The 24,639-nt window shown below is 54.2% G+C and overlaps 2 long non-coding RNA genes across 4 annotated transcripts; one reads left to right on the forward strand and one right to left on the reverse strand.

The window, feature by feature from the left end:
- On the forward strand, positions 1-24,135 carry LOC136793078 (uncharacterized). 2 transcript variants are annotated; one of them, XR_010837817.1, is made up of 3 exons: positions 1-52; positions 808-874; positions 22,671-24,135. It is a non-coding gene; the product is annotated as an uncharacterized lncRNA (long non-coding RNA). The 2 variants fall into 2 exon arrangements; XR_010837818.1 differs by lacking the exon at positions 22,671-24,135 and adding an exon at positions 7,458-7,610.
- On the reverse strand, positions 395-15,430 carry LOC136793077 (uncharacterized). Of its 2 annotated transcripts, none has more exons than XR_010837815.1 (3): positions 15,355-15,430; positions 4,044-4,110; positions 395-2,151 (listed from the first exon to the last, which is right to left on the reverse strand). It is a non-coding gene; the product is annotated as an uncharacterized lncRNA (long non-coding RNA). The 2 variants fall into 2 exon arrangements; XR_010837816.1 differs by lacking the exon at positions 15,355-15,430 and adding an exon at positions 4,727-4,962 and having other exon boundaries at positions 2,060-2,151.
- Positions 24,136-24,639: the final 504 nt, after the last annotated feature.

A 24,639-nucleotide genomic window follows, 5' to 3' on the forward strand; every position in this document is an offset into this window, starting at 1 on the left:
ACACACCTGTGCCCTCTCAGTCCCCTAGTGGCTGCTGCAGATTACCGTTCAGGTGGGCGTCCCGTTGCTCGGATTGTTTGAGACGCCCCAGCTGCCCTGGACCATCCTCGCCTCTCCCTCCCAGCTCCAGAGATGCCAAAAGCACCCACTGTGTGCCAGGCACTGGAGCTGACGCTGGTGGTTCCCGCCCCCGCCCCCGCCCTCAGGGAAGCAACAAACACAGGACAGGAATTTCGAGAGTGAGGAGGGTCCAAGGAGAGGTGCTCCGGGAACCTACTTGTCCGGAGCAGGGTGGGAGCGGAAAGGCTTCCAGGTGGAAATAAGGCTTCCAGGGCAAGCATTTTGCCCCCTCTCCTCCAAGGCCCAAAGGAGGAGAGGGGGCAAAATGCTTCCCAGCAGATCTGTGAGTTAGGTACCCTGAGCCCATTTTATAGGTGGGAAAACTGAGGCTCCAGGCGTGTGATTATCTTGCCCGAGGTGCTGTGGCTAGGACGTGGTGGCCTTGGGATCCACACTGGAACACTGCCACCCCCTCCTATGAGCAAGAGGGGTGACATCTACGGGGAGACCGGAACCCACTCCAGGAGAGGGGACATCTGGGGTCGGGACCACCCCTTCCATCCCCAGGAGCCAAGGATGCAGATAACTCCGCTGTCTCTAGTGTCTACTTTTTGCTGAGCTATTTCCCCAGAAATTCGATGGACTAAGAGCCAGATTTCTTCCCCCTGATAATGAAATGGGAGTGAGCACAGCGGTGAGAAAATTGGGCCCAAGGTCCCCACTCAACCTGATCTTTCAACTTCTCAGCCTTCTACCTGCCGGAGCTGCCTGGATGTCCGGGGAGCAGGGGAGCAGCGCAGACGAGGATGCCCAGGTAAGGAATCTGCGTGCGGGGCAGGCCCAGCCCTGCCACTTAGAAGCCCTGACATCTTGAGTCTAAACCTCCACCTTCTTGTCCCTAAAATACAGACAGTAATAGTGCCCACAGCCTTGGCTCCGGGCTGGACGAACTTTATGACGACGGCAGCAATGTTGATCAGAATGGCGACGGTTTTGGGGCTGAAACACTTCATTTGCTCCATTCGCGGCCCAGATGTTAAGGAACTAGGTCCAAATCTCACTCTTTGGCCAGCTCCTTTCCTTCCAGACTGTGTGGGTTTGTTTTTCCCCTTGTTTCTTTGCCAAAAGCAAGAGTCACAAACCTCACCACCTGCCCCTTTGGAAGAGAATTATTATTTTAACCGAAAGAACCGTGATGGCCAACCTTAGAGAACCTTAGGAAAACCCTAAAGTGACAGCAGGGATGGGTCCCAGCAAGCCTCAGGCTCCACGTTTCACCCCTCGGTAGCCTCTTCCTGTGTCATTGCTGCATTGGCCCCAGGGGCTTGGGGACCTGACCCCAAAGTATAGTTGAGGAGAGACAGTTCCGAAGCTGGCCCCTGGGAAGATTCCCCAACAGTTTTCTTGTTTGGGCTGGACCTGTGGCCGCAGCTCACCTGGGCAGCTGCCTTTCAGGATGGCCCCAGGCGGCTCCCTCTTGACAGTGGTCTTCAGTGATTAGTATGATGGTCACAGGACAACTGCATCTCCTGACCCCAGGAGAGGGGACATCCCAGGCGGGGGCTGCTCCTTCCATGCGTGGGAGGCAAGGACGCAGGTAACTAACAGGGTTTTCAGGGACCACTGTCTCTAGTCTCCACTCTTGCCGAGCTGTTTCCCCAGAAAGTCTATCGACTAAGAACCAGACGAAATTGGAGTGATCCTACCATCCTCAGCATTTAAGATGGCAATGCCAAAACTGTGTGGCTGTGTAGAGACGCGCCACACCGCGTGAGCACGTATCCTAACCTCCGGCAAGAAGGCAAGACTTAAAGAAATCGCGATGTGAATAATAAGGCTGCTCCAACACTGTTTATAGATGGCGCTTATTCATCCGCAGGTGCGTTCTCAGAGCGCTTGCTCTTGGCTGAGCACCACCGATGGAGTGGTTCCCAAAAGTGCCGTGATTCAGGGATGCTGGACGGTGGACCCGCCAACACCCTCGAGAATGGCAGTCGGGGGCGTGCGGTGCCGTGAAGCGGGCGCGTTCGTGTGTGCAGTCAGGGAGGCTTCCTGGAGGAGGAATCCAGTCTTTATCCTAGGAGCAGTGGGCTACAGCAATTGAGGTTTTAATCAGTGCGGGGGACATGATCACATTTGCATTTTGAAAACGTGTTCTGGCTAGAGTGTGGAGAATGGATGGTTGGAGTTCAGAGTGGGAGCCAGGGAACCGGGGAGGAGACCTTAGCCCAGCCCTGGTGAGAGGCCCACAGCCAAATATTTCTAATGTGCTTCCCTCCACTTCTGGGTGGCGTGGCCGAGGGGATGGAGGGAAGTGGGTGAGTTGAGAGATACTGAGGGGGCCACCCTGACAGGACTTGGGGGTTCATGGGCTTTGGCAGAGGGAGAAGGCAGGGTCACAGTCACTTCCAGGTGACTGGCTTAGAGAAACTGGTCCAGGTGTTGTCTGCCTGGCCAGGTAACTCAGGTGGGAGGGGAAAAGAAAAATCTTTGTCGTGGTAAATTTTAAAAATACAAAACGTCATCTGCAGTACAATATCCTTGTTTTAAAGTGTACCAAAAAAAAAACTGAAAGGAAATTCACCAAAGATCAACAGAGGTTCTCTCTGAACACAAGATTCTCCTCTTTCTACCTTTTTCCGTTTCCCAAATGATCACTAATGACCATGTACTAACACAGTTATTAGGGAAAACCACGAGTGAAAATCGATATGCATTCGATCAATTCTAGGACAATCCTTGCCTCTGATGGAGGTTGTTTTTCAGTTTATTCCAGAGAGTAAGTCTGGCTGCTCAGAGCAGGGAGAGAAAAAGTCCCATATTTGGAACTCCATAGTTTAACCTCACCCATTTCCACGAGGAGCTGCCAGCCAGGCTCTGTCCTCACCAGCTCTGCAAGACATTTTGGCTCCTTTTGTTAAATCCAGGTGTGTGGATTGTATTCTGAATTCTAAAAGAATTTTCTTTTTTGAGTCCAATGTCATATTTTCTCCCTTTCTCCCAAAGAAACGTGCAAAGCGCACCACAGCTCCAAGTGCTTGCCGTCTTCCTGCAGTACTTGGGCCTTTCTAAAAAATGAGGTGTTCCCTTCCCCGGCTTCAAAAGCATGGAGAGGTGCACTGTTTTGTTTCACGCCTGACCCCGAGAAGATAGGATTTGGGTGGGGAAGAGCCACTTGGAAGCAACCTCCCCCATAAATCCCATCTGTTTGCTCAGGAAGGACAAAAGGTTGAAACGTTTTAAAACGTGAGCCTGAAGGGCTGAGTCTGGCACAGGGGGACCCTGCCGACCGTCTGGGGAAGGTCGCGGCCCCATTCCAGGGAGATGAACCCCCCAAATGCAAATGCAGGGGAAGGAGACCGTGCTCCAGGCCTCTGCGGCCTCCAGCCAGTGATTGCCAAAGGGCTTTCCCCCACCGTGGGTGCAACCAGGTGCTGTAGCACTGGAGGCCCGGGAAGACCTTGACCCCTTTGGTTCTGTCAAGGGTAGGACTTTTAGTTGCGTTCCTGATCCAAGAGTCCAGAACTCAGCCTGCATGAGAGGTGATTGTCCCTCCTTGAAGAATTTTGGAGGACAGAATTCTTCTGCCTTGACAAAATAGTAGCAGCAGTAGTAATAGTCATAGTAGCAATAATACTAACAGCAGTAATAACAGAAGCTGTAGCAATAGCAATGTACTACTAATTGTAGTAATAATGGTAATAGTATTAATAGTAGCAACGATAACAATGCTAGTAATGATAGTAATAGCAGTGGTAATCATAACAGTGATAATAGTATTAATACTAGTAGCAATAGTAACAATAGTGATAACAGTGATAATGATGGTAGTAATGGTAATAATAGTGATGGCAGGAGTAATAGTAGCAGTAGTAATAGTAGTGATCATAATCAGGGTAGTAATAGTAGTAGTAATAATAATAGGAGGAGGAATAGTAAGAGTAGTAATACTACTACTACTACTAATAGCAACTCCCACTTACTAGTCGCTCTGTCCCAAACGCTGTTGGGAGCACGAGACAGACGTGAACACCTTACTCTCCACGGCACCTATGAGAAAGGTCGTCTTGTTACTACTGTCCTTTGTTTTTAGATGAAGAAACTGATTTCCCCAAAGTCTCCCAGCTGTTAAGAGGCGGGGCCAGGATTTGAACCCAAACCCGTGTCACTTCCCAGGCCCGGTGTGTGTTCGCAGTCCGGCTGCCGAAGAGAATCACGGGACGCAGCTAAGGCCCGACCCCGTGCCAGGGACTCTGATCCGCCAGCCTGCAGGGAGCCTGGTGCTGGTTCTGTGCCGCAGGCCCCCAAGGTGATGCCGTAGCATTCAACCAGGGTTGACCGTCACCACGCTACGCAGTAGTTCTCCCCCTCGGGGAGGCGGCAGGACCCCCAAAGGTTATATAGCTTGTCACCCACCCATCGGGTTGCTGATTCAAGAGGTCTGGGCGGGGCCCAGGAACCTGCATTTCTACCAAGTTCTCAGGGGGTGCTGGTGTGCTGCTGGCCGGGCACCCCGCTCTGAGAAGCCCCGCTCGGCCCAGATCCCACCTCCTGGGCAGAGGCCTGGTCCGTGCGTCCCTGCACTCACTCAGCAAACTCTAGCGGACGCCTACCACGTGCCAAGCCCTCCGCCAACTGGGGGTGACGAAGCAAAAGGAGAGCTTACGCGTGTGCACCTGCCCTTCCTCCCCCGGCAGCGTGGAGCAAGCGGGGGTCGTGCGGGATAAGGGACAGTCTCTTCCCAGGGCTGGGCTGAGGGCTTCTCCCGGGTTCCCCGGCTCCCACGAGGATAAGGGATGGCCCTCGTTACACGGACTGGATGGGAGGGGCCGCCCTGACCCTCGGCGAGGCGTGTGGTGTGCTCTTCTGTCCTCAGCCCCCGAGCTAATCCGCCGTCCAAACGTCCCCTCTGAACTGGTTACATAAGTGTTCCCTGAGGCCCGGAAACTTCCAGATGGGCCTGTGGCCCATCCCACCAGCTGCTTCTGGGATGTCAGCCCCGGCCTCTTTCCTGGGCCCTGGAGTTCCTGGAGGAGCCTGGCATGGAGCAGCTGCCGAAGTGTCTGGGAAGGCCAGGCGTGCGGAGGGGGCATGTCAAGCAGCCTTTGTGCTCCTGTCTCCTCCCACAGGCAGCTGCAAGAGGGAAGAGCTGGGTGCCTGTGACCCCGAGCATCTGGGCCCAGCCCACGCCAGCCCCGAGGAAGGCACGCCAGCCACCTCCCCTCAGCGGAACAGTCTGCCCTTGTCCCTCCTGTTCTGCTTGGATGCTTTGCGGGTCCTCAGTGTTGAATCTCCTCCCACCTGCCCTCAAGTCACCCCCACGGCTACATCAGGGGACCACTGGAGTTCCAGGCCTCCGGGTCCTTCAGAATCACCTGGAAAGCTGGCTTAAAATGCCCATTTGGGGGCCACACCCAGAGAGCCTTGTCCTGTATGTAGGTCTGGGAGGGGTCCGGGGATCTTCATTTTTGATGAGGTCCCCAGGCAACGCAGGGGTTCCTCGGACCACACGTTGAAAAACACTGACACAGCCGGTATACTCTCATTTTATACAATGTATGATATATGTAGGCAAGGGAGGCTGTCTATTTTATATCTATATATGTATACAGATATTTTGATATTTATTATATTAGTTTTCTAGGGCTGCTATAACAAAGTACCTAAACTGAGTGACTTAAAGCAACAGACATGGGGCTTCCCTGGTGGCGCAGTTGTTAAGAACCCGCCTGCCACTGCAGGGGGCATGGGTTCAAGCCCTGGTCTGGGAGGATCCCACGTGCCGCGGAGCATCTAAGCCCGTGCACCACAGCTACTGAGCCTGCGCTCTAGAGCCCACGAGCCACAACTACTGAAGCCCACATGCCTAGGGCCCGTGCTCCACAACAAGAGAAGCCACCGCAATGAGAAGCCTGCGCACCGCAGTGAAGAGTGGCCCCCGCTCGCTGCAACTAGAGAAAGCCCGCGCCCAGCAACGAAGACCCAATGCAGCCAAAAATAAATTAATTAATTAAAAACAAACCAAAAAACCCTCAGACATATATTTTCCCAGTCTGGAGGCCAGAAATCCAAAAATCAGGGTGTTGGTAGGGTCACCTCCCTCGGGGGGCTCTAGGGGAAGATCCTTCCAGCTGCTGGTGGCCCCAGACTTTCTTTGGCTTGTGGCCGCATCCCTCCAAATTGGCCTTCAAGCAAAAGGACGGGGAAGGTGCCTAAGTTCAGTTCCACCCCAGGAACGGAGCCACAGGCCGGGTCCCTGGCCCCTCTTCAAAGCAGTCAGGCTTTGCCCTACAGCCAGCAAAGTGGCTGATCAAACGTCGGCTTTTTCTGAGACCGCACACTTCCCAGCTGGCATCTGCCTGTCAACACCTACAGCCCACAACCCCCGCCCCGTTCCCCTCCCTCCTGGCGTCTCCTGCCAGCTCCTTTCCCTCCCCTCTGACGCCTGACCCTGGGCCTCTTCCCTCCTCCTTGGACCCACCCTCCCTGAAAAGCTTTCAGCGCCATTAACGTGCAGGTCACCCTACATCCCCCTTCAGCCTTTGCCTCCCTGAGTTCCAGGTCCGTAGAGCTCCAGAGCCAGCCACCCACTGGCCCGCCCACTCAGGTGTCTTCCAGACACTTGGCTTTCCCGTTATGAAGGTAGCAAGCCTCTGAGCCTATCTGAGCCCCCGCTGGTAACCGTGACCTTGGAGGGCTGCTGTAAGAAGCAGCAATAATGCTAAGCACAGGGCAAGCGTCCAGAATCAGAGCTTAGCAGCTCACAAGGCAGATGTAAAATGCACACCCGCCCTTCCAGGTTGGAGTGCCCAGAGCTGGGAAACGGCCTCGGCCAGCTTCTCCACCTTCCCAGGTCAGAGGAGGCAGCTGCTCTCCAGGGTTCTTGGAAGGACCCTTCCCTTTATTCTCTGTTGCATGAAACTTAAAGACAGTGGGGAACCCTTCCTGTCCTCCAGCATAAGCTTTGGGATTTAAGTGGCAGTCTCCCCTGGAACGGAGCTCAAGGACTTGAACTGACTCTTACTAAAGTGTAAATGACTGACAGCAGATCAGTTCCCAAGAAAGAGCAAGTCCCAGGACCCTGGCCTTGGGGTCGGGGGAGCAGGCGCCCCCCACCTACAGTCAGCAATCAAGGGGCACCTCCCAAAGGAGGCGGTACAGAATTGCCCACCGCTAGGGGGCAGTAGAGCACCAGGGATCAATTTACAAATACAAAGGGAGGGGTCTGAACTGGTACTTTGATAAGTTGTGAAACCCCTGCCCACCCCGTCCAGGCAGCCCCTCTTCTTCCTTCCAATTGGATCCACATTCTTTCCAAGCATCCCCCAGGTGGAGGTCCAGAATGGTCCCCAATGAATCGGGAACCTCATTCCTCACATGCAGTTTTGCCCAGCTAGAGAAAGAAGCACTTAACACCTTATTCAAGTCATACGGGCCCGCCCCGATACTGCTGACTTCCTATTTCCTCAGACCAGAGTCAGCCTCACCTGGAAGCTCGCTGGAAATGCAGACTCTCAGGTCCCACCCCAGACCCACAGCATCAGACTCTCTGAAGGGTAGGCCCAGCAATTTGTTTTTGTTTTATTTATTTATTTTATTGAAGTAGAGCTGATTTACAATGTTGTGTTCATTTCTGCTGTACAGCAAAGTGATTCAGTTATACATATATATGTTCTTTTTCATTATTCTTTCCGATTGTGGTTTATCATAGGATATTGAATATAGTTCCCTGTGCTCTACAGTAGGATCTTGTTTATCCATTCTTTTTTTTTTAAAGATAGATTTTATTCATTTTTATTTTATTTTATTTATTTATTTTTGGCTGCGTTGGGTCTTTGTTGCTGTGCGTGAGCTTTCTCTAGTTGAGGCGAGTGGGGGCTACTCTTCGTTGCAGTGTGCGGGCTTCTAATTGCAGTGTCTTCTCTTCTGGAGCACAGGCTCCAGGCGCACGGGCTTCAGAAGTTGTGGCACACGAGCTCAGTAGTTGTGGCTCGTGGGCTCTAGAGCGCAGGCTCGGTAGCTGTGGCGCACAGGTTTAGTTGCTCTGCAGCATGTGGGATCTTCCCGGACCAGGGCTCAAACCTGTGTCCCCTGCATTGGCAGGTGGATTCTTAACCACTGCGCCACCAGGGAAGCCCTATCTTTTCTATATATAGTAGTTTGTATCTGCTAATCCCAAACTCCCAATTCATCCCTCCCCCATACCCCCTCCCGCTTGGCAACCACAAGTGTTTTCTCTATATCTGTGTCTGTTTCATAGATAAGTTCATTTGTGTCTTTTTTTTTTTTTTTTTAGTTGCAGCATGCAGGATCTTTAGTTGCAGCATATGGGATCTAGTTCCCTGATCAGGGATCAAACCCGGGCCCCCTGCATTGGGAGTGTAGATTCTTTTTTTCTTTCTTTTTTTTTTTGTGGTACGCGGGCCTCTCGCTGTTGTGGCCCCTCCCATTGCGGAGCACAGGCTCGGGATGCGCAGGCTCAGCGGCCATGGCTCACGGGCCCAGCCTCTCCGCGGCACGTGGGATCCTCCCAAACCGGGGCACGAACCCGCGTCCCCTGCATCAGCAGGTGGACTCAACCACTGCGCCACCAGGGAAGCCCTCGGGAGTATAGATTCTTAATTGCTGGACCACCAGGGAATTCCCTGTGTCATATTTTAGATTCCACATATAAGTGATATCATATATTTGTCTTTCCCTTTCTGACTTATTTCAGTTAGTATGATAATCTCTAGGTCCATCCATGTTGCTGCAAATGGCATTATTCTGTCTTTTTCATGGTTGAGTAGTACTCCATTGTGGATACATACATCTTCTTTATCCATTCACCTGCTGATGGACAGTTAGGTTGTTTAGGCAGTTTGGGTTTTAACCGCCCTCCAGGGCATGCTGACCAGCTCAGGGCTGAGAACCACTGCTCTCGATGTAGCAGCAAGGTGGTAACACTGGTTTGTGTTCAGTCACGTGTCAATACTGCTCTGAGGAGGAAAAGCCCAGTTTGGTGCAGTTTGCTACAGGGATGTTGGTCTGGAGCAGGGATCCAACCCGGCAGGACTCGGCCCGAGAGCTGGGCCAGGTGGGTGGTTAACGTGAAGGACGAATGAGTCAGTTACGGTCATACAGCATCGTGACCCAGTCCCTAATCAATTCCCAGGAGGAGGAATTAGAAAGTGATCTTTGGGTGGTCCACTCTCCAAAATGAGAACGTCTCCAGCTAAAAAGGAAGCCCCGTGCTTTTCCTGACACTAGAATAGAGGCTGCCCATCAGGGGTCTTCAGGAAGGAGGGGAACCCACTACCTGGGTTCAAATCCCGGCTCTCCATTTAGAAGCTGGGCCACCCTATTCAGTGACTCAACCACTCTGCTCCCCAGCTCCTGCCCTATACAATGGGGACGACAGTAGTGCACACCATGTAAGCTTGTTGTGGGGACGAAATATGGTAATTCCTGTGACACTCTGGCCAGAGTAAGTGCTCAACAAGTGTTAGTGAGTTTTTAATAAATGGGTCGTTTAAGTTGTAAAACTCTATGGTTTCCCAGTCAGTCTGGCTGCTCCTCCGCAAGTTATAATAGAGTTACCGCATGATCCAGCCGTTCTACTTATGCATCCAAGAGAAATGAAAACTTAGGTACACACAAAAACTCGCACACGAACGTTCACAGCAGCACTATTCACAGCATCCAAAAAGTGGAAACAACGCAGATGTCCATCAACAGATGTATGGATAAGCAAAACGTGGTCCCTCCACAGAATGGACTAGTATATTGGCCATAAAACAGGATGAAGCACTGACACGGGCTGCAACACGGATGAACCTTGAAAACGTCATGCTCGGGCGAAAGAAGCCAGACACGGAAGACCACAGCTTGTGGGATTCCACGTATATGAAAGGTCCAGAAGAAAATCCACCGAGACAGAGAGCAGATTCGTGGCTGCTGGGGCTGGGATGGGGGTGGGGGGATGGGGGGGAAGGCTGAGAGTACAGGGATTCTTTTAGGGGTGATGGAATATTCTAGAAGTCATTGTATTGATGGTTGCAAGACTCTGAATATGCTAAAACCCACCCAATTGTGTACTTTAAAAGGGTGAATCCTGTGGCATGTGAATTGTATCCCAAAAGGGCTCCTTTAAAAAAAGCCATGTTTTCCCCATGAGACGCCCTACAGCTATTTTTTTATTGTTAATGAGGGGCGGGGAGAGAAAGAGTGACCTGTGAACATTTTGATTTTTTCCCCAATTGACCCCTAAGCAAAAAAGTTTAGAAAAGGTACCTGAATTCAATTTCATCTCCAAGTTAGGGCTCTGTCCTGCAGCCCCTCCTTCAAGGTCAGCCCTTCATAACACAGCAAAGTAGAGCAGCCCATCAAATTGTGGGTTGTTGTTTTTTTTTTTTTTTTTTTAAGGCTACAGATTTTTCCAGCTGGATTTTGTCTGAAAGCTTCATACAGTCCCTGAGGTGGGTTAAGCCCCTAAGATCTTTGGGGGCTTGGGGCTAAATTATCAGCAGAAAAATTGCAGCATCTCCAGGCCCAGGGAGCCAGGCTCTGTGTCTACAGCTGTCCTTGCAGGCAGCTGCCTGGGAGGCCTGCCCTGGCCTTATCTCCAGGAGGAAATGTCCCCACCCTGCTCCAAATGTTTGTCCAGAAGGATAGGGCCAAGCAGAGTCCCACATCCCCAGCCAGAAAGTCTCCCCCTACCCCACTCTGGAGGAGGAGAGTCACCAGGGAATGGATGGGGCTCCGGGCATGTGTGCTTCCCACGGGGGCTGAAGGATCCTGTCCTCTGGCTCAGATCTCCCCACACCTTTCCATCACCATCTCATGACTTCAGTTTCAGGGCTGGAGGTGGCCCTAAGGTCTCAGAGCCTGCCCCTACCCCCAGTACAGACTTGTCACTTCTCCCACATCTCCCATACCCCAGGGCCTTTGCATAGGCTGTCCTGAGAAGGTTCCACCAGGTGCCAGCTGTGTGCCCTTGGACAAGTCACTCCCTCCCGGGCCTCAGATCCTCACTGGTCATTTGAGGAGCTTCCTCAATGACCAGTGGGGATCGGAGGGCCCAGAGTCTCGGGGTGAGTCCGTGTTTGACTGCCTCATGCCTCCAGGATTGCTCTTTCCCCAGAGTCAGACTGCTAACTGCCCGCTCATCTTTCTAGCTGCAGCTCCCCTCCTGATGTTGGAACCTTCCGGAATGTCCTGGCACTCTCAGCTTCCTAGGCTCATCTACGATGGTCTGGTGGCCTGTTTGCTTCTTGGCCACACTGACAACACCTGGAGGGCAGGGCTCACGGGACGGTCCCCCTTGCGTGTCCCGTTTGCCAGCCTAGCCCGTCACAGGCTTTCTACCGAAGTGTTTAAGGGAGTGAGTGAGCTTCCAAAATACTTCCTCTTCCACGATCTCACTGGGTCTTCCCCGGCACCTGGGCACGGGAACCAGGCTATTGCTCCATTTTACAGGTGAGAAACTGAGTCTCTGAGCTCTGGGCTCCCAGCCAGCCTGCTCCTCCTCCTCCCCTTCTCCCAGGTTTCCAAGACGGTGGGAGAGGGCGAGGGTGGTGCCATCCACGGCCCCTCTGTGGCCCGTACGGCTCCTTGAAAGGATGCCGTTTCGGCAGAGCCTGCCAGCCCGGCCAGAGCAGGAGGTCACGTGTCCTCTGGCGGAGAAGGACCCATCCTTTGGGCCGGGCCGTGTGCGTGCTGAGTCACCACTCCTGGCCCCGGAGTCGCCACGCCCCCCCGCGCAGCTGCTGACCCGCAGCGCCAGCTCCGTTTCTCTCCCCATTAGGAAAGAGAGCCGTGGCCTTAGGAGACCCTGAGGGCCACCCTTCTGGAAGCAAGCACGGACAAGCTGTTCCGGCTGGCGGAGGACACGGTTCTCTGCAGGCGGTGGAGCGTCTGGAGACTGTGCCCGGCCAACCCGGGGTCCAGCCCCCGCTCCTCTGCCTCCCAGTAACGTGACCTTGGCAAAGCACCGGACCTCTCCACCCATTTCCTTCCTGCAACAGGGGCGAGGGGTGCGTAATAACGCCCACCCTTATTCTGAAGGATGGTCATGAAGTTCAAAGGTCATGGAGGCCAGCTAGTGCCCGGCACACAAGAAACCCTCGGTGAATATCACTCGTTTGGAAAAAGGTTGCTTATTTGTAGAATTCATCAGGAATCCTCAAGGAAGAGGCAGAGTAGGAGAGAACTGTGGTTTGGGAGTCGGAGAGGATAGAGGGCTCCGCAGGGAGTGGGGGCCAGGAGCTGTGGTCCCGCTGGACGCTGAGGTTGCTGAGGCCTGGGTGAGATCGGACACAGGGAGTCGGGGAGACGGAGCCTGGCCTGGGGGGCTCAGTGAGACCAGCCGCTTTGTTAGAGAACAGGGAGGAAAGAAAAGGGGTATCTAGCGCTATCGCGACGACCGCTGGATTGGATGCACTCGCATGCTCTCTCAAAGTTCCCTGGTAGTTGCAAGGCAGAGACTGACGGGTTCTTTGAGGACTTGCTGAGCCCCACGGGGCCTGCCATTTATCTGGGTTACATATGCTTGGCGGTGGCAGAAGCCACCATTCCACCATTGGGTGGCGGAAGCTAAGTCCGTGCTTGGTAGAGGATGGCTCCAAAGAGAGGCCTCTTGAGGCCACTGAACGCCTGGTCTAAGAGCAGGGCCTGCGGGGGCAATAAAGAGCCCAGGGCTCTGTGGACGCCAACCAGAAGGACCCAGGTGAGCTGCAGGGCTGTTTCTACCTAGCACAGTCTCCTACGGCTGCTGTTAGCAAACTGTCGCAGACCCAATGCCTTAAAACCGTGTAAATGTCATTCTCTTAAACTGTCCTGGAGGCCGGGAGTCTGAAATGAGCCTTATAGGTAAAAATCAATGTGTGGGCAGGGCTGCTCCTTCTGGACACTGCAGGGCGGGGGAATCTTTCTCCGGGCCTTTTCCAGCTTCTAGAGGCTCCCGCATCCCTTGGCTCGAGGCCCCTCCTCCAGCCTCTGCTTCTGTCCTCACACCTCCTTTCTCTGACTCAGACCCTCCTGCTTCACTCTTACGAGGACCCTTGTGGTGACATTGGACCCATGGGATAAGCCAAGATAATCTCCCCATCTCCAGGTCCTTAATCACATCTGCAAAGTCCCCTTTGTCGTGTCAGGTCACACAGTCACAGGTTCTGGGGATTAGAGCATATGCACATCTTTGGGGGCCACTGTTCCACTGACCACACACTCTGTATGCGCACAGTGGGGCAGGCAGCCTCTGCCTAATGAGGCTGTTGGAATATCATTCACACAACTTCAAGTCTAGGGTTTTAATATAACGACTTCTCTGCCCATAGATGTCACCAACGTCCATCCCCTTTCTTCCTTTAATGGTAGAACGCCTCAGCCTTCACTGGGCTTAAGACTGTTCGTTTCCCAGCCTCCTCTGCAGCTGGAAATGATCGCGTGACTCTGTCTGGCCAACAGAATGTGGGCAGAAGCATTATGTGCCACTGCTAGACTGCACCCTTAAAAAGAATGGGCATGGGCTCCCTTTGCCTCTTCTCTCTTCCCACTATCTGGGATGTAGACACGATGGCAGGAGCTGGAGCAACCACTTTGGATCCAGAGATTAAAACTATGTGTTGAAGCTCACAAAACTGCCCTCCTAGCAGTCACCTCCTGGGAGGTGAGAAAGATGTATTATTAGTGAGAAAGATATATTATTTCTTGTATAAGAAATATATATATATTTATATTAAAAAATATATATTTCTTATATATGAAATAATATCTTATATTGTTTAAACCAGCGTATTAGGGGGCCTCTTTGTCACAGCAGTGTACACAGTACCCTGACTCAGACACATGGGCCTGTTTATCTGAGAGGCTGCCTTGTTCTGCCCACTGCTGAGGACTCCCAGGGCTCTGCCACCTCTCTCCTAGACCTCACCCCTGCTGAGCTGGTAGAAGCTGCAGGCAAGGTTATTAAATTCTTCCTGTCTTGGGCAGAGAGGGGAGACTTTCCCAAATGTGCAGGCTCAAAGCCCCGGCCATGGACCAGCGGCCTCGGCCTCACCTGGGAGCTTGTTAGAAATGCAGAGGCTCTGGCTCCAGCCTGCGTCAGACTCTGCATTTAACGCGACCCGCAGCAGATGGATGTGCAGCTGCTCTTTGCAAAGCTCTGGTCTCCGCTCTTCAGATTTTGTACATGTCCGTGCTGAGACCCCTCCCACTCCAGGTGGGTGGATATCAAGCTGTCCCCTGAATCCCTAGGGTTGTCCAAGGGCCTAGATCCCTCACCCTTGCTTTAATGAAGGCAAAAGCACGTTTTTGGTTTTATTTGTTGGGCTTCTGCCTAGACTAATTTTCTGAAGTGAAGAAGTATGAAAGTCCTGGTTCTGGGCCACGCCTCCTCTGATAACTTCGGGGATTGCTGGGGGCTCACAGGGCGCAAGGCAGCAGGGGTGGCAGCCAAAGACAGGTATCAGGAACCGCCTCTGTCTCTCGGGCGTCTATACGACATTTCCCCAATTTCCTTCGGAGGAAGCGATCTCCATGGGTGGAAAGGCCTGGAGTCTCATCTCCAGGTGCATGGGTAAGTGTTTACCAAGCGCCAGGCACTGTTCTGTGCAGTAGGAATACTGCACAGATCGTACCTAACAGACTTCCCTCATGGAGGTTACATTTTACTAGGGGTGTGTCTGGGGAAAAGATTTCCAGGCAAAGGGAGCAGCCAGTGCAAAGGCCCTGAGGTCAGAGGTGCCGGGAGCGTTTGCGGAACGTCGCGGCTGGTCGGCGTGTTGTGGCTGGTGAATAAGGGAAGAGAGCAGGAAGGATGTGGGGAGGTGTGGCAGTCATAGATTTACAGGGGCGACTGGTCTGGTGTCGCAGATAATGCTAGATGTCCTCTGCCCGTGTCCCCTCTGAACTCACTGTCGTGATTCACGCCAATGGCTTCTTACCTGTAGTGCCCTAACCAAGGGCTTTCTCTGGCCACAGGAGCAAGCTCGGGGTGCAGCAGGGGTCCCCAGAAGGGCCAGAGAGTAGGGTGACCCACTCGTGTCTGGCTTTAGCACTGAAAGTCCCAGAGCCCAGAAAACCCTCAGTCCCAGGCAGACGGGTGCAGGTGGTCACCTTGCAGAGGAGTTAATGTCCAGCGAGCAGCCCTCAAGCAAGGAAGGACGAGGATGGTATATAAACCCCAGGCCCTGCCCCTCCCGTGGGACAACTCAGTGCCACGCCCCAAGTCATGGGGTCCCCAGCAGGCTGCCCCCTCGGGACCGCTCTCTTTATCATCTTTCCCCTGCGCGCCTCCTTCCGGCACCTCCTCACCTGTGCTTCCCAAGATGCTGTTTGTACCAAATGCTTGTCTCAGGCCCTGCGTCCAGAGGACTCAACGTAAAACACAAGGCGGAGGGAATTCATAGATATTCATTAGAATATGGGGTGGAGCTACAGTTGCCCTGACTTGCATGCAAGGTTCTTGGAATTTGCGGGCGTGTCCCCATCCTGAGGCCCCTCCGGCCTGTGCTAAGCCTGGCTTTGAGTCAGAGTGGACATCACAGCTGAAAGGCCGAAACACAGGGTACCTCCCAGACTCTTAGGTCATCCAGCTGCTGCCGTGGCCGCCGCCCCTGCCGACCCTTCACCGGCCCCTCCCGACAGGAGGCATCCAAGGTCACAGGCAAGAACGCATGGTCTGTGTCCTCGGCCGCAGCCTGGGTCACTGCCGGGAACCCGTGGGCTCCCCAAGGCCCGGTCGGCCTCCCTGTGCTGACCCTGGCCTGCCGCCGGCTTGGTGGGAGCCCAGGGGCTGCGTGGGGTTTGCTGGCCCCGGCGTGCACTTGCCCCTTGTCTCCCTCACGTGGCTCTACCAGTGCTGACCTCGAATCATTCCCTTGGCCTCCAGCCCCTGGCCTCTCTCTTCCTCTTTCCACGGGGAGCCCAGATGTGCTGATGAACTTACCGGATGGCAGTGGCCCTCCCCTGCGCTCTGACCTGCGGGGCCCTCGGTCCAGCCGGCAGCTGTGGGCCAGCGTAGACTTCCTCGGCCAAAGCCAGGGGTTCCCCTCACATCACAACCCACAGAATGGTGGCTGCTCTGGAGCTGTGCAAGGTGGCGAGTCGCCCTGCTCTCCTGCAGCCTCCTCCACTCACTCATGGCAAAATCCAAGCCCCCCCCAGGCTGCCCCGGACCCCGGCACACACAAGAAACCCTCTTTCACTCATTTCCGGAAGCCCCTTTCCCAGCATCTGAATTCCATCCTGCTTCCGTATCGGTTCACGGAAAGTTCTTTTTTCCTCGAACTAGCTTCACAGCGTCGGCTTAAGATTTTCCTTTGGTCGTGGTGATGAATGGCTCAGGTGAGGGGTTGGCAAACCATTTTTTTCAAAAGGAGGGTCCCTTTTCTTTCAGATGAAAGGACTCTTAGATTCAGGAGACAATCCCGCCTTTAGCTGACTGTGAGCCTTGAACAAAGGAATCCCTTGGCCTTTGTTGAACCTCACCTGTTTCCTCCATAGCAAGTGACCTTCCTGTCCAAAACTGGAATCCTGGAGCTATCAGTTCCCTTTGGAGACTTTGCAGTATGAACTCATATCTTATGCATAGGGAGAAAAAGTCCTTTACTCTTCACAATGTTTCCGTTTTATGAGAATAGTAACGGCTACCATTTTTAAGTGTTTATGGTGGGCCATGCTCACGACCTCCCTGTGAAGTGGTCCAACTACTGTCCCCATTGTGTAGGTGAGGAAAGCGGGGCTCAGAAAGGTTAAGTAATTTGCCCAAGGACACATAGCAGGACTCAAAGCTAGATCTTTCCAAGGGCCAGAGGTGCCCTGGGTGACTCATTCTGGGTTGTCTAAAGATTCCTTCTGGACTCAGCATTTATTTTACTCTTCTGTTTTTCTGTGGGTTTTGTTTTTTTCCAAATCAAAACTAATGGTGGTGGTTCCGACTTAGCTGGGGCCTGGTTGGACCTCCCCAAAGCAGGAAAAGATGCCTTTCCAGGATAAATGGAAACTGTTTACACGCTGGTGGTCAAGTACTTTAGCAGGAAATAAATCATATAGGATGACACCGGAAAAGCCGAAATGAATCTGTGTGGGCAGCTGGGTTTAACCCCCACATTAGTTCCAGCCTCTTTAAAAAACATTTTTCCCCTCTCTTTTCATGTTTGTTTGTTTCCATTTTTTTTTTTTCCCCCTTCCGTACATTTTCCAGACCTGGCTTTCGGAGAGGGTGCTGATGAGTCAGACCATTCTGCTTATCTAAATGCTAACCAGGGCCACCCTGGTCCCCAATTACCTTCATTCCTGCAAAGTCACCAAGGTGGGCGAGGGGAGGGGATGTCCAAATGGGTTGTAGTTCCTGGAAGTTCCGTATCCCTGGGCTCCAGATTTGGGGGCCCTCCCTAGAGAGGCAACAGGCCATGCCATCAACCCGAGCTCCTCAAGTCCCTCCACGTTGAGGGTCCCAAACCAGACCGCCTGAGTTGGCAAAGCCCAGGTATCTGCATTTTGATGCACACCCCTGTTTTCAACCCCGGCTGTCTTGAAGAAAGCCTAGGCGTGCAGAATCCCGTACCACAGTTCCCAGAGCACAGGTGGGAACCCAAGACCTCAGGAAAGAGTTCTTTGGAACTCTTGCTGCAGGGCCCTTCAGCCCTCCACCCCGACCCCACCTCCCAGACCCAGTCCAAGGGGCGGCTCTGCCCATGCAGGATGCAAGCCTCGGAAGGTTTAAGAGCAGCTGAAGAGTATGCCCCTGCAACTTTCAGTCGCCTCAACATTGACAAGTAGCTTCTTCTTGTTTCTCCTTCCTTTTCCCTCGAAACGTCACAAGTACAAGAAAAGTTAGGAATTCTGTCATCCACATGTCTCTGAAGGTGTTTACAATAGGAGAGGCCAAATGGAGTCGAGAAAAATCCTTTATCCGGGGTTTCCAATGATCCATCCATTTATTCAACAAATCCTCTCCTGAGTTTCCACCGTGTACAAGGCGTGGACAGACGTGCGCAGCTAGACACACCCCTGCCTGCCTGGGCTGACAGCCAGGAGACAGACCTGTGATTCATTGTTTAACCAGGGGCTCCAAGAGCCTATAATGGGCTGCAACCCAGTTTAGGGAGACAGGGAATGTTTCCATGAGCTCTGAGGGGTGTGGGGAGGTGGGGAGGGAAGGGGGCTGGTAAGCATCCAGACAAAGGCCACAGCCCAGGGTGGGCCCCCCCGCACCCCCAGTGGGGAAGGCTAGGGGCGTACGAGGAAATGAAGCCCGGGGTCTGGGGAGAAGGCCTAAGATGAGGCCTGGTGCACCACATGGAAGGTTCCGGAACAGCTGCCCATCCTCTCCATGTCTGTCTGCACATCAGACAGGACCCAAGCGAGATCTGCCTCCTCAGCTGACCCTCCGGCCACCAAGCATGACGTTTCCACCGTGCTCTGGCCCCTGTCCCCTCTCCTGCGGGGACGGCCTCTCCTCGGGCCCACTTTTGCAGTCCGAGGACAGCGTTCCCACCGCCAAGGGCATCGGCGGAGACTGGGAAGTAGGCTAACAGCTTCCAGATGTCCATGAACCCAGCCTGGCTTCTAGAGGCACTGTTTGGCTTTCCGAGGTTTATAAACAGCAGGATCGGTTCCCCTCCTGACCCTCGTGAGGCCGGGGGCCCCCAGCCTGGCCGGTTGAGCACGCGGCAGTCCCCGGGGATCTTGATGTGGGCCCTCCGGTGTTTCTGCCCCGATCGGGGTAGGAGGGGCTCCTAATGCCCAAATGGCCGGCTTCTACCCCAAAAGAGAGATGACTGGAGGCAAATCCGGCGAACCCGAGGGAAGGTTGGCTGAGCTGGGAGGGTCCTGGCCGTGCCTTTGACGGGAGCACAGCACCACTGCCAGCCACAGGAAGCCCCAGCTTCTACGACCCCACCCGGCCCAGACACACACGCCGTCTGCCACCCGCTGAGCTGAGGGCAGCCACTCTGACCTCGGGGCTCAGCCCGGAAGGGGGGCGGGGAGGGAGGCCTGGTTCCGGACGACAGGACATGTGGCCTGTCTTTCCAGAGAGATGTTAGCAGCCCTCCCTCTGACTCACTTGGTGGAAGCTGCTCACATGAGCAGCCCCCCTCCCTGACCCCGGCAGGGCCCCAGGCACCACGAGCTCAACACAGACGGCTCATCGCTCTTCTTCCAGAAGCTTCCGGGGGGCTTTGTGCTCCGGACGCTGGCGATTCCCACCCTCAACCCAGTCCTGCAGAAGCTGGGGCATCTCATCCTTTTCCTCCATTCAGGGGATGCCGCCCTTCCGGAATGTCCGCACGTCCCGAGTGCCCCCCGGCCCTCCTCTGCCCACATCCCTTCTCCTCTGATCGGCAGCTCCAGCTGGTCTCCCCGGAGTTCAGTCTTCAGAAACCTCCCTCTGGTGGGTTTCGTTATGGTTTTTAAATACTTTATTGAGGTGAAATTACATAAAATTAACACTTTGAAAGTGATCGCTTCAGTGGCATTTAGCACGTTCGTTCGCAGTGTTGCAAAGCACCACCTCCATCCCGTTCCCAAAGCTTCCCCTCACCCCAGAGTAAAACCCCACGCCCCGTCAAGCAGTTTCTCCCTCTTTGCATCTCCCCCAGCTCCTGGCAACCGCCACCCTGCTTTCTGCGTCCGTGGGTTTATCTCTTCTGGATGTTCCATGTAAATGGAGTCACACGATGTGTGACCTATGGCGTCTGGCTTCTCCCACTTGGCATACATAAGGTTTCCGAGGTTCATTCATGTTGTAGCTGTGTCACTGCTTCATTCTCTTTTATGACCTAATCATCTCCCACTATCAGTAGGACAGCCCACCCTTGGTTTATCCATTCACTGGCTCATGGGGAGGGAGAGAAGGAAGGAAGCGCACCTCCTCCGAGGCCAAAGCCTCTTCCGCTGCATTTGGGGGTCTCCTCAAGGCCCCCCGAGTTCCTCACGCCACGTAGGAGCGGGTCTCCCCGTTGGGTCAGCTCGCGTGCAGCCGAGGCTTTCGGTCAGGGAAAGCCCTGGCCTCTCTCCAGGGGACTGAGTCTTCTTCTCAAAGCCGATTGACATTTCCACTTCAAAAGACTGTTGTCCAGCCTGAAAAAGCCCACTGTTTCCTGCCTGCCTGTTGCTTGCTCAGCTGTGGCTGGGCTGGGCCAGGCCAGCTCAGGGCTTTCAACGTACTGAGCCTTCAAATGACCCCCGATCTGGCTCATTTTTCGCTGCCTTTGGCCCACCTACCATCTGTAAGCCATTTCCTGCCCGCAGCTGGCGCTCACCTCTCATTTATCAGAAGCAGAGCCGTGAGGCTGGGCTGCAGGGCAGATCCGGGGTGGGACTGGCGGGGCGGGGACAGAGGATGGGCCAGAAGCTGGCACTTCGTCTCGATCATACTTTAATGCCACCTCGCCCCGGTCAGAAGGGCGTGTGGTTAATTTCATGCCGTGGACAGGCCCCCACGCCAACCAGAAAGAAGTTGCACCAGGGCAGCCTCGGGTGGCCGAGCAGGTTGATGGTTGATGGTCACAGCTGACAGTGAGCCCCCTGCTTGAGGCTAACAGCAGGCCAGACCCTGGGTCATCGTGCATTTATAAAGGGGGAAACTGAGGCCCCTGGGGCCCCGGCTGGTGCTGGCAGAGGCGGCCAGGTAATTCCCCTTCCTTTCGCCTTCCGTATTCAGGGCAAGCTCGTTAAGATGCTTTTACCTCCTGAAGCATTTCCGTGTGTATCACGCGTGATTCCTGCATGTGACAGATAACGCTGGATCAGGCTGAGGCCGGGACTGGGTCTGAAATCGCACCCTTGCTCCGTCCTGTGCCGTCCTGCTCCCCGACTCCCAGGCCGCGATCCCAGGAGCACTTCCATATCGCCTGCCCGCAAAGGCTCACCTCGGGGGTGTGACGTGGGGACTCTGACCCCAGACACTGTGTGTTTGGGGGTTTCCTCCAGCACCTATGGCATAGTGAGCACTTAATTGATTTAGTAATTTATTCATTTAATGATTTATTCTTTTACTAAACAGATATTTGTTGAGCACCGACTGTGTGCCAGGCACTATTCTAGGTGGTAGGAATGTGCATGCTCGTGTGTCTGTGTGTGTTTCTGAGTGTGTCGGGGGTGTGTGTGTGTGTGTGATATTTCTATGTGAGGAGAAGGTGGTGGGTCCCGCAGGTGACAGATGGCAGGCTGCTCCTTTTGCATGTCCCTCACAGGGGGCACGGCACTTCTTACCGTCCTAGGGACTGAGGGACCCCAGCCAAGGGAGCAGCCGCCATCTCAACTTTGTGGCAGGGCTCACATTGGCAGTTAAAGGCTCTCACCTACGCAGTGACGTGTCCCCACCACAAGGGGGCGGAAAACGCAGTCCTACCAGGTGCCCGGAAGAATGAGGTCCAGAGATATTCGGAGACGGGCGCTCGCGTCTACTAGCACCGCAGTATGGGCGTTGTGTGGGCCTGAGGCTCAGCAGTGAACACGGTAACTCGGGCCCTGACGGTCTAGCTGGGGAGACAGACAGTGAACGAACCGCGACAGAATTAATGATTGAATTGCATCTATGGCAAGGGCCACCGAGAAGTGCAAGACACCGGGGCACCAGACACGGCCACATAACCTCACTGGGGGTGTTGGAAGACCTCCCTCTGCGGCTGAGCTGATGCTTAAGATAAAACCGAGAAGGTGATGACTAGGGTTCTGTAGGTGATAGATGAATGGGAGAGCCTCTGAGAAGTGGGCAGAGTCATTGCAGAAGCCCTGTGGATGCAGGAAGTGTCCTCTCCAGGAACAGGAAGAAAGCCATCACTGCTGGAGCGCAGAGCATGGAGATGGAGATGAAGTTGGAAAGGTCAGCGGCCAGATCATTCACGGCCTTGTAAGCGGGTTTGTGAAGCTGGCCTGTATCCTAGGAGCCGTGGGGAGAGCCACGGAAGGTTTTCAGAAGGGGAGTGGGGTCGGGGGTTGGGGTGGGAGCTGGACAGCGCCCTCTGGTGGTTGTGTGAGGACTGGCGTTCGCAGTGCTCTCGGCCAGGGCTTGTCCTGGGCTTGGTTCTAAGCCTTCCCTGCAGGCTGTGGAGATGCAATCCTGAGACTGCCCGCCCCGTTAATGCTGGTGGACCCGGCTCACAGGGGCCAGCCTCCCAAATGGCATGCCACCAAGCAACGCCGTCCAGGAGACACCAGACGGGCATGCCAGGGCTGCGGGGAGCAGACCCAGACAGCGAAAGGTCTGGCTGGCCTGCGTTTTCTCCAGCGGGTGCCTGGTCTGGGTCTGACTTCAGACAGGACGGGAGGGACCCTGATTACCTTCCCGTTCCCATCCTGGGTAATCTCAGACCTCACATGGGTGTGTGCTTGTGAGTGTTCGGACGGACACCCCCCCCCCCGCCTCCCCAAACGAGGGCCGATGGAATCATGGCCACTCAAATCCCCCGTATTACCGAAGGCAGATAAACCCCCACCAGCCAGATGCAGGGGATCCCGTGGCCGCTGCCCCCACCCTCGCTTGCATGCTTGTGGCCTGTTTGTGCCTGAAACTGCAAATGCTTATCACAGGCAAGTGATGAGTCATGGCTTGGGTTCTTCCTCAAAGGACAGCCTCAAGCTGGAGACGTTTATCAGCTGCTTTTCTTCTTTATTTTCAGACAGGGCGATCGAGCCAACTGAACTTTGTGGAAAGGGAGAGGAGATGTTTTTCCTCCTTCATTTTCGGAAAGTGTGACCGTTCCAAAGTGCACTCAAGTCTCCCTCTGGCCCCGGAACCCAGTTTCCCTTCCCAGTCGTCAGTATCTGCCCTTTCAGAGGACCAGGCACAGAGCAGCAACCACGGATCCACCAATTTCTACAAAAGCTGTGCTCCCATGAATATGCTCTGTTCCTTGCCGGCTACTGGCTTTACTTCTGTAGGGGAAGAAGATTTTGAAATAGCCCAGTCATTTTCTTTTGGGGTGCCCCCCCATCAGCACCCCTTCTGCTATCACAACAGGGCCACGAAATGTGGCTTGTTGCTCAGGGCGGAGGAGAATGACTCCAAAAGTATAAACACGCAGCTTTGAGCAGGAAAATAAATTGAGTTTTCTTTGTAATCCTTGGTGAGACAGTGGTCTTGAAAGCCGGGCTTTCAAGTGTGAGTAAATATTCCTGGAATTCCCATTGCCGGGCCGTCTCCCATGAAGAGTCACGCGTGGAGGGCTGACCTCGGTGTGAATCAGAGCGGGGAGGATGCAAGAGGCCGCCGAGGGACGAGAAAAGCACGTGGAGAGGAAGAGCTGGGGAGCAGGGCCAGTGGGAGAGACAGAGACTGGCTGTAGCCCTCTGCTGGGGAGACGGAGGCCCCACGCAGCCTTTCCCTGCTCCCCGGTGGGCCTGCAAAGGTGGCCCATGGCGGAGAGCCTCACTGTGGGCCCACGCAGCGATCAAGGTCCAGCGCAGGAAGCAGACACCCTCCTGGGCATTTCAGTGGAGGGTACTGAATGCAGGGAATTGATGATGCAGGTGATGGAATGGCTGGGAAACTGGACAGAGGAAGGGAAGGGCCAGGAGGGGATTTGAAGGCAATAGAGGCCCAGGACCCCACAGCCCAGCACCGCTTCCCAAGTGGCCCCGAATGACAGAATAGAAACGGTGGAGACTGGGGCCCGAGAGAAGACCCCTGCTTCCCATGGCTTGTGAGTGGCACGCGGGAGCTTGAGAAGTTCCGTGTGCCCCAGTGGGGAATGTGGAATAGGGCTGAGGGGGCAGGTTGGTGAGCTCGTGGGGGGAGGGGGTCACCACCGGAAGGACCACGGGGACCGTGATCGAGGATCACGGGACAGTAAAGCTGGGGGGCAGTCACAGCCACATCCGGATTCAGGGAGCCCCCCAACCCCGAGAGCGTGATGCGAGTGAAAGAACGGCAGCGGGGCTCTGAGGCGTGACAAAGCCTTGCTGTGAGAGCCCAAGGACAGTTTGTTTATTTATTTTTATTTTTATTTTTTTGTGTGGTAGGGGGGCCTCTCACTGCTGTGGCCTCTCCCACCGCGGAGCACAGGCTCTGGACGCACAGGCCCAGCGGCCATGGATCACGGGCCCAGCCGCTCCGCGGCACGTGGGATCCTCCCGGACCGGGGCACGAACCCTTGTCCCCTGCATCGGCAGGCGGACTCTCAACCACTGCGCCACCAGGGAAGCCCCCGAGGACAGTTTGAATAGAATGAGTCCATGAAATGTGAGAGTAGAAAATAGCCGTATTTCTAAGGAAGTGTCTAATATGATTTTCAATATGAATGTGTAAATTAATAAAATAAATATTATGTACGTCTATTTTAAATGAGAGCAAAGAACGATAACTCATTTTTGCTCCTCTGTAAATTTCAGCAGCCCCACTGCACAGGTTGAGAAATGCCTGCCGCATACTCCAGCTCTCCCAGCTCCTGAGTTACACGTTATTCAGTGGTCTCCTTGGCAGCTGTGCTTTTTCTGCAAACTCAGCATCCTCTTCCTCATTCTGCATTTCAAGTCCTTTTTGCGGGGAGGAAGCCCTTTTTTTTTTTTTTTTTGTAACATCTTTATTGGAGTATAATTGCTTTACAATGGTGTGTTAGTTGCTGCTTTACAACCAAGTGAATCAGTTAT

The sequence above is a fragment of the Kogia breviceps genome, chromosome 18 (genome assembly GCF_026419965.1).
Source record: "Kogia breviceps isolate mKogBre1 chromosome 18, mKogBre1 haplotype 1, whole genome shotgun sequence".
Taxonomy (NCBI): Eukaryota; Metazoa; Chordata; class Mammalia; order Artiodactyla; family Physeteridae; genus Kogia; species Kogia breviceps.